We start from the raw sequence: 7,965 nt of genomic DNA, 5'->3' as shown, positions 1-7,965 counted from the left end.
AAGTTTATTTTACGAACAATTGTACGAAATGTTCGTTCATTTTGAATAGTAATGTTACTTTAAAATCAGACAAGTCTTAACATTGTAATTACTCCACATCTACATAAAATATTATCATGAGACTAACTGTTTTGGGGGGATTGCCTTCTGCAATTCGACCCATTGGTAACATAATATACGTATACCGAAGAAAGAAGTCCGTTACTGCAACTAACCACTTTGCATCCAGATTCTGCATTCGCAAACAAAAAATCTCCGATCGCATGAGATAAGTATTAAATGCGCCACAAAAACACTGTGACAAATTGTTTGGTATTTTCCGTTGCAAAAATTGACCAATGAGAAGATGTCAAGCTATCGGAAATTGTTAATTTTTAATAATACATATTGCGGAGACGAATGTGTCCACCCGGCTAGCTCAGCCGGCAGAGCACGAGACTGTTAAACTCGGGGTCGTTGGTTTGAGTACCACGTTGTTGTTGTTTTCCAAATTGATGAATGGAGTTACTTAATTCTTGGGCAGAACACCCCTTTGGACAAGACCTTTCTGTTTCTTTTTTTACCTTGACCCATGGTTGACATTGACCTTTAGTATCCAATTGCTCAAAAACTAACATTTGCCGTATCTCACTTGATACTGAATACATTTACTTTATACTATGACACAAACGGAGGCCCGTGTACTTAGGCAAGAACGATCCAGAAACCTAACTGTACTAATTTAAAATTACTGCAATGCTTGTCTTTATCAAATCTATGTCAAGTTTGGAACTGGGTAAGTGTATTATACCTTCGCAGTTTAACTATCAATTGGCAAATACAACAATGACTTGTTTTCAAAAGCAGCATTTACATTTAACCCCAATAGCTCAAACATATAATGTGACAGCCTGTCACCTTTCCTTACTTCCATCTGTTTTCTTCAAAATAAGATGATTGGTTGGCATCACGGTGTATAGTGTTTTAACGACCACAAAATCTGAGCAAAATCGCCCCACCAGTACTTTGAGTACTTTGATTACAGAGTTTATCCATTATGTTTTTCTATTCCTAATACCTAATAATACTCAATCAGAACATACGGAAATTCCTTATACAGAAGATAGGAAATACACATAATACGATATGAAATTGTGTAAGCTTATTAAGGTGATGACGGCACGATTCAACATGGCCTTACATTTCTGCATGGAATAAAGGGCATGTGAACGTTATCTAAATACCTGCAACTTTAAAAGGACATACGTTTTAATAATAAAACTTGGTATTTTTATGGTTACACTGGTAAAAATATAAACAAAATTAAAATCATACTGGTATGAAAAAAGGACATTATATGTTATTATGAAACATTTTACAAGTAAATATTAATGCCCATATGCAGGTAAATGATTTAGAAGAAAACTGATTGCCTTTAATAATGTTAGTCTTTTTCTGCGAGGTATCTGTTCACCTCGCAATGACTGATATTATTCTGCGCCTAGGAGTCTGTGTTTATATTGCATATATTTAATGTTGTGTACATGCTTGTAGTCAAAATCTTAATCGATTACTCCAATTAGTTAACATTCCGACGGCAAGCTATAAATGATTTAGCGTTTTTTTTGTTATGACTAATGTCTTCAACGAAATTATATAAACGTCATATGCCATAGTTTATCACTAAAATGCCCGGGCATTCTACTTAATGATTGTTATTTTATCCGTTGATGTAAACAAGCCCATCATTTAAAATTGTTTATTCTACTGAACAAAGCACGATGATATCTAGGCTTCTTTCTTCTGCATAATCTGGACATAAGTTATTAATTATACAGCTTTTAGCCAGCGTCCTGGTAGTTGTGCATAAGTATGATCATTAACCGAATGACAACTTGTTTGTAGTATGATTAGTCTTATTGAAACAAGTATAAATTATTGAACTTAATTTTGTCCACTTTTCTGATATTTAATAATGTTCATTCATTCCTATTATTGAGTTCTAATTATGTCAATTATTATAATTTATCTATCTCACTTCGTGCAGAATCACAATTTAACTTTTATTATTCAATGTAAAGGCTCATAAAAAGTATCTATTCTAAGTCTTAAAAATACTCCTTGTTAATCCACATATACATATAAAGCGGAGTTAAGTACTGATTTTTACGGATAATTAAGTAAATGCAGGGAAACTAACCATATCAAATAAATCATATTCGGGAATAAATCGATACTTATAGACAGGCAATACATTATCAAAACATCACGCTTTCTACAAAAATGCCTTTACAAATATATTCGGCGTTTAAATATTGCAATTCACTTTGTACTTTATAACTCTTAGGGGTCGTGATTTTCCTTATCGGCTCCCATTCCGTTTCCAGTTCGCTGTGTCCGAGACTATTGTCAAATAAAAAAATGGACTAGAGTTGTGATTAATAAAATGATATTTTTATTTGCACGATCAGAAAAAGATGTCAAAAACATAGAATCATTCTTTAAAACCATCTTAAACTTTAAGGTTGAAACATGCGATAAGGATTCACTATCGTATGTGGAAATGAAATTATTATTGGAATACACAAAAGACAAGTTAAACAAAGATGACAAAAACACATATCGTGCTTCGTATGTGTTATAATGGGACATGGTGGATTGGTACTTGCTTGTTTGGCGTTTTTGTTTATATAAGCATTCTTATTAAATTATTTTTTCCTAAAATTAAAAAAAAGAGTGTACTGTATGACATATTGTGGTCATTTTATGTGTGATCACTGATGTGTGCACTATTGCAATATTCAAAACCATTGTTGTATCTGGCCAATTGAAGTTAAAATATACGTTTAGTAACTTCTTTTGTTAACAACTTTGAATACATTCAATTAAATATGCACCCATTTCAATCCATTTTCGGAATGTTATTGTCTCAGGAAAGGATTTAACATGCATATAAGCAAAATTATGTCCATTTTAGATAATGTCTTTGGGCTCACTTTGTGACGTCAAGAACAGGGAAAGATGTCATGCCATAAATTGTATTATTATTCTGTTGTAATCAGGGCTCACTTGAATTGGAAAAGAAACAAAAAGAAAAGAAACGAGAAGAACAGAAAGAAGAAAAAGATATTGAATATCAGGGGTAACTTGAATTGGAAAGGAAACAAAAAGAAAAGAAACAAGAAGAACAGAAAGAAGAAAGAGAAATTGAATATCAGGGGTCACTTTAATTGGAAAAGAAACAAAAAGAAAAGAAACAAGAAGAACAGAAAGAAGAAATAGAAATCGAAACTATTAGACAAACATTTGAGAACAAGGCAATACCGATATTCGCAGGTATGAACTTTTTGGTTGAGTATTTTGATATATATGTGCACACAACGATACAAACCCTAGCGACAGTTATCTTCTCACACATTTCTGGGCTAGTAAAGCCCATATAACCGGTTCTGAATTTATGTTGTCACTTAAATATTAAAAAAATACATGGAAGAGAAATCCGAATGACAATTTTGCCCAATATATGCTTAACGAGCTTGCAAGGTTTCATAAACATTCGGCTCACTACCGTGATAAACACCTACCGTGTATTTTGGTAAAAATTGAAGGTTAAAGAGTCATTTAATAATATAATTTAGTAATATGATACTCATTAGATGGTGTCAATGAAGCATCACTTATTGCCAAAAAGGAGTAACAATAATATCGGACCAAATGCATTTTGGGGGAAAGCCCATCAAACAGGTAGACTATGAATCTTTGGTCCAGATTACACAATTTTTAGCGTTGATATTAATTAGATAATTATGTTTTATAAACATGGATTGATAAGGCTAAGGCCTTTTATAATAGTTATTTATTTAGATTTATTGAGATTGTTGTCTATAACCTGAAATAACTTGTTTCATGTTGAACCGTTATACGAGTTCAAAAAATTCTGAGCGCGTGTGAGAATCGACTCAGTGTCCTCTGCAGAGGAGACAATCGTTATTTACCGCACAGCTTAATTTGTGTGAGGGTGGGTGAATTTTAAGTGGATGGAAGGTTCGATTAATGGATTGATGGATCGAAAGATGGACGGATCGATGGATAGATAGATGGATGGATGAGTAAATGATGTTATATATTAATATATTCGCAGGTCGGCCCAAAGTGTTTCTAATCCAAGCCTGCCAAGGCGAAATAGATACGGAAGTAACAGCAAATGTGCCGAGACAACTGATTTCCATTCCGAACGATGCGGATACGGTGATTGCATTTTCTACCTGGTGAGTAACTTAAAATTGGGTCACTCTCTGTTTTCTCCTGGTATATTTTTAAGAATACTAAAATTCACATTAATATAGGACATGTGTTTGCTGTCGGGCTAATACAAAGAATTTCAATGTGTTTCTCGGTAAAGTTAGAATATAATATTTTTATGAAAGCTCGTATGAGTTGAAATTTATTAATAACTCCGAAAAGCAACACAAATATGAATAGTTAATGTATTTTTTACTTTTATTTTTATATGAGCGACTTTAATACGTTTTATTCAAGTACTTTGTTTTAATTGTTGCATAGTAATTGGGTGAAAAGAAAAAAGAAAATTCAAGTGATAAATTGTATTAAAATAAATGCTCCATGAATAATTATTGTAGAGTGCTATGTTTGCCGTACAGATTGGCATAATGATAAGCAATGAAATGTTATTGTGCCATCTTGACCAGGGCAGACATACAGTATAAACTAGTCTTTATATTACGATTCAGTTCACGCTAACAAAAAGGGATGTTTTTTTTTTAACGAAATAAATACATAAAATATGCTCCTATAATGTAAAACTGTTAATAAAAATTGCGTCAAATCAAATGAGCGTTTTTAATTATCTTATTACTTTTCAGAGTTTGTTGCTCATCGGGATCGGAGCGAAGGAAGTCCCTTTATTAGAATTTGTATCGAGGTGTTTAAAGCATATTTTAAAGATCATCATTTAGAAGAAATGCTTATCGCGGTTAGAGAACAATTGAAGGCTATACCATTTACGGATCCAGATGATGGTAAACAATATACACAGCTGGCATGCGTTTGGAGCAGTTTAACCAAGGCTTTGTTTTTCCCAACACGTCAAACGAACTAAGGAATTGGAGTTTTGTAAGAAACAATCGGCTCTTAACGATATTCTGATTATAATTTCCGATAAAGAATGTGTACACTTAACATTTGACTAACTATTTACATTTAAGAACATATTCAGAGATTGCGTAAGATTTATGTTTGCAACTAGATACCAATCGATTACTGCTTTGATATTATGATATATACCAGTTGTCTAGCAAAGTTACTAAATGATCTTTATGCCAGCCAAAGATGACCTGTGGGTATAACTTTGCTTTGTCCGGGTTAAAAATACCATGTTTACGCAAATTCTCTTTAACGTTCACTAGTAAAATAGTGTTTATGTGTTAAGTGACACAGCGTCTGGTGTACATTTCGGTGTTATACACGGCGTAAATGCTTTAGCTTGTTTTCGTAAAATATACTTTATGAACAGCGTAACTTTCCTTTTCTTGACATATGGCATGGTATGGTATTTTACTATTTATAAAGCAGGTTGCTAAAACATTGATATGTTAACCTATCATTATAAAGCGGTTATCCGAAATATCATTGCAATTTTTTTTAACAATTGTTACATTTTTAATGTGTGGTCGCTTTTAAAAAAGTGTCCTCATTATGAAATTATTATTGCGTCACGTTATGAAGTTGTCATTTTATGAATGGAAAAGTAAGTCTGCATCAATCTGGCGAACTAATGCACAACATGTTTATTTCATTTTGTTTTACGGTCAAAGGATGTCAAAGGATGACAGACAGACAGACAGACAGACAGACAGACAGACAGACAGACAGACAGACAGACAGACAGACAGACAGACAGACAGACAGACAGACAGACAGACAGACAGACAGACAGACAGACAGACAGACAGACAGACAGACAGACAGACAGACAGACAGACAGATGCATAATTGTGATATTAATACTAGAAAGCGCTTCGTCAAATAGTATATACAGATGTTTAATAAATGGAATTTTAATACTAAAAGATGTTTTAAAAATTGCAAAATATGCTACTGCTTTTTTTCTACAGACAACCATTCTTAAATTGTTAATAAAATGATTAATAAAATGATTGTAATTATGACAGCACATAAAGGGAATAAACACCAATCACATGGTGCAGTTATAAAAACCTTTTAAAAGAGTTAAACAGAGTAATAATGAGTTTTGTTCAAATTAACACATACAGATGACGAATCAAAGAAATAGTAAATTGTACACAAATTAGATTTTTTTTTTCAAAAACAAAATATGCATCTATGAAATTACTGTCATGCTCGACTAGCATAGTTACACAGATGATCAATGAAATTATTGTATTGTACAGAAATATCGGAGGTTGAAAACAACATAAGTGGTATTTACAATAGAATTTCGTGACGTTAATGCTTCTTTTACATATTTACAACAACAGATGGATCCAAAATAACAAGTACGTTACATGTATTTTTGACGTAATGAACGGCAGCATGAACAAACACAAATAAAGTGGAATTCATCCTCTATTTTCCGTTGATTTAAGCAAAGACAATATCGTTCTTTTATACGAGTGATATTGTTGCGTGAGTATCTTCCGGTCTGAATTCTCAACGGGTGGGCAGAAACCCTTAATTGTACAAAATATAAACGTATACTCTTGGGCAATAAATCCAAGCAGTATTCAAATTCAATAGCAATTTTAAACATTCTATACAAATCTAGATTTGAACTTCTATTCATATTACCAAACCATTCCTGCTAAAGTGTGTCAACAATTATGCATTTAAATTCACATACAAAAGAATAAATTGTAGTTATATTTGTAGTTTCAAACAAATGGTAAATCCGTATTCGTTTAACAAATGCATAAAAATTGCAACCCAATTTTACATTATTTAATGCAATCATTCAATGCTTGGTAATACACATATTGTGTTATAATATTTTTTACTGTTGATTTTTTTTTACCAATATTTTACAATTCTTACATATCTATTTACATATAACGGATATCTGCCTAACTCAACATATCATTATATGAGTCCCCAACAATTAAAATAACGTTAAAGGTTATCTGAATATTGTCTTCCACTGGTTATTTTACCAAAATGGCCATATTATCCGAAATTAAAATTAAAATTAATGTTATGTCGTCTATATTTAAGCCAGACAATGAGTAATCTTGTACAAAAAGTTCCAAATCTTCTACAAACAGTGAAAAAATTCGGGAAATAACATCCCATTGCCTTAGACCGACAGCATAACTGAAGTATTAAGAATATCATTTACACGACTTAACACAAGATTTAACATTCTCATACATATTCTTTATTATTTTTAATAATTTACATTGTATACCAGATTTTTACAGTTTTAACAAAAAAGCACTACGGTTTATACTATCAGAACATTTAACAAAATTAACTCATACAACATACAAACGTTTGTTTAAAAAAAACAACAACTTTTAGATGTAAATAGCATCAACAGTTGAATATTCTTTTCCAAAGCCTAACTGTGCATCTGAAATTTTAGAATTACCGTAAAAAAACATACGTTTGTTTAAAATGGTTGTAAATAATCTAGAAAAACAACTAACAAGCGTTATCCCTCAATAATTACTAACATCAGCATTAGAGTTATGATAATGCCTTCCGTCCACAGATCGGGAAAATAGCCAGAAACTAAAATGCTATTAAACACTATTACACAAATGATTTGATAAAATATCAATACTTTCAATAAAATATTCACTTAGAATAAAATCGTTACCAGCCGCTTTATTACATTTTAATAATTTATTTGCATTTTTAACTTGATCTACAATTATTGGTTGATCTAGTCCTGGAAAAGTACAATATTCATCGTTAAAATCATTATTTGAACAGAATTCTTTAGCTTTG

The 7,965-nt window shown here is 31.9% G+C and overlaps 1 long non-coding RNA gene across 1 annotated transcript; it reads left to right on the top strand.

The window, feature by feature from the left end:
• Window positions 1-3,044: 3,044 nt before the first annotated feature.
• On the top strand, window positions 3,045-5,236 carry LOC127833578 (uncharacterized). The gene is made up of 3 exons (XR_008027493.1): window positions 3,045-3,315; window positions 4,121-4,247; window positions 4,863-5,236. It is a non-coding gene; the product is annotated as an uncharacterized LOC127833578 (long non-coding RNA).
• The last annotated feature ends 2,729 nt before the right edge of the window (window positions 5,237-7,965 follow it).

This window comes from Dreissena polymorpha, chromosome 6 (genome assembly GCF_020536995.1).
Source record: "Dreissena polymorpha isolate Duluth1 chromosome 6, UMN_Dpol_1.0, whole genome shotgun sequence".
Taxonomy (NCBI): domain Eukaryota; kingdom Metazoa; phylum Mollusca; class Bivalvia; order Myida; family Dreissenidae; genus Dreissena; species Dreissena polymorpha.
Note: the sequence above shows the minus strand (reverse complement) of the source record. Positions and strands in the feature narration are given on the sequence as shown.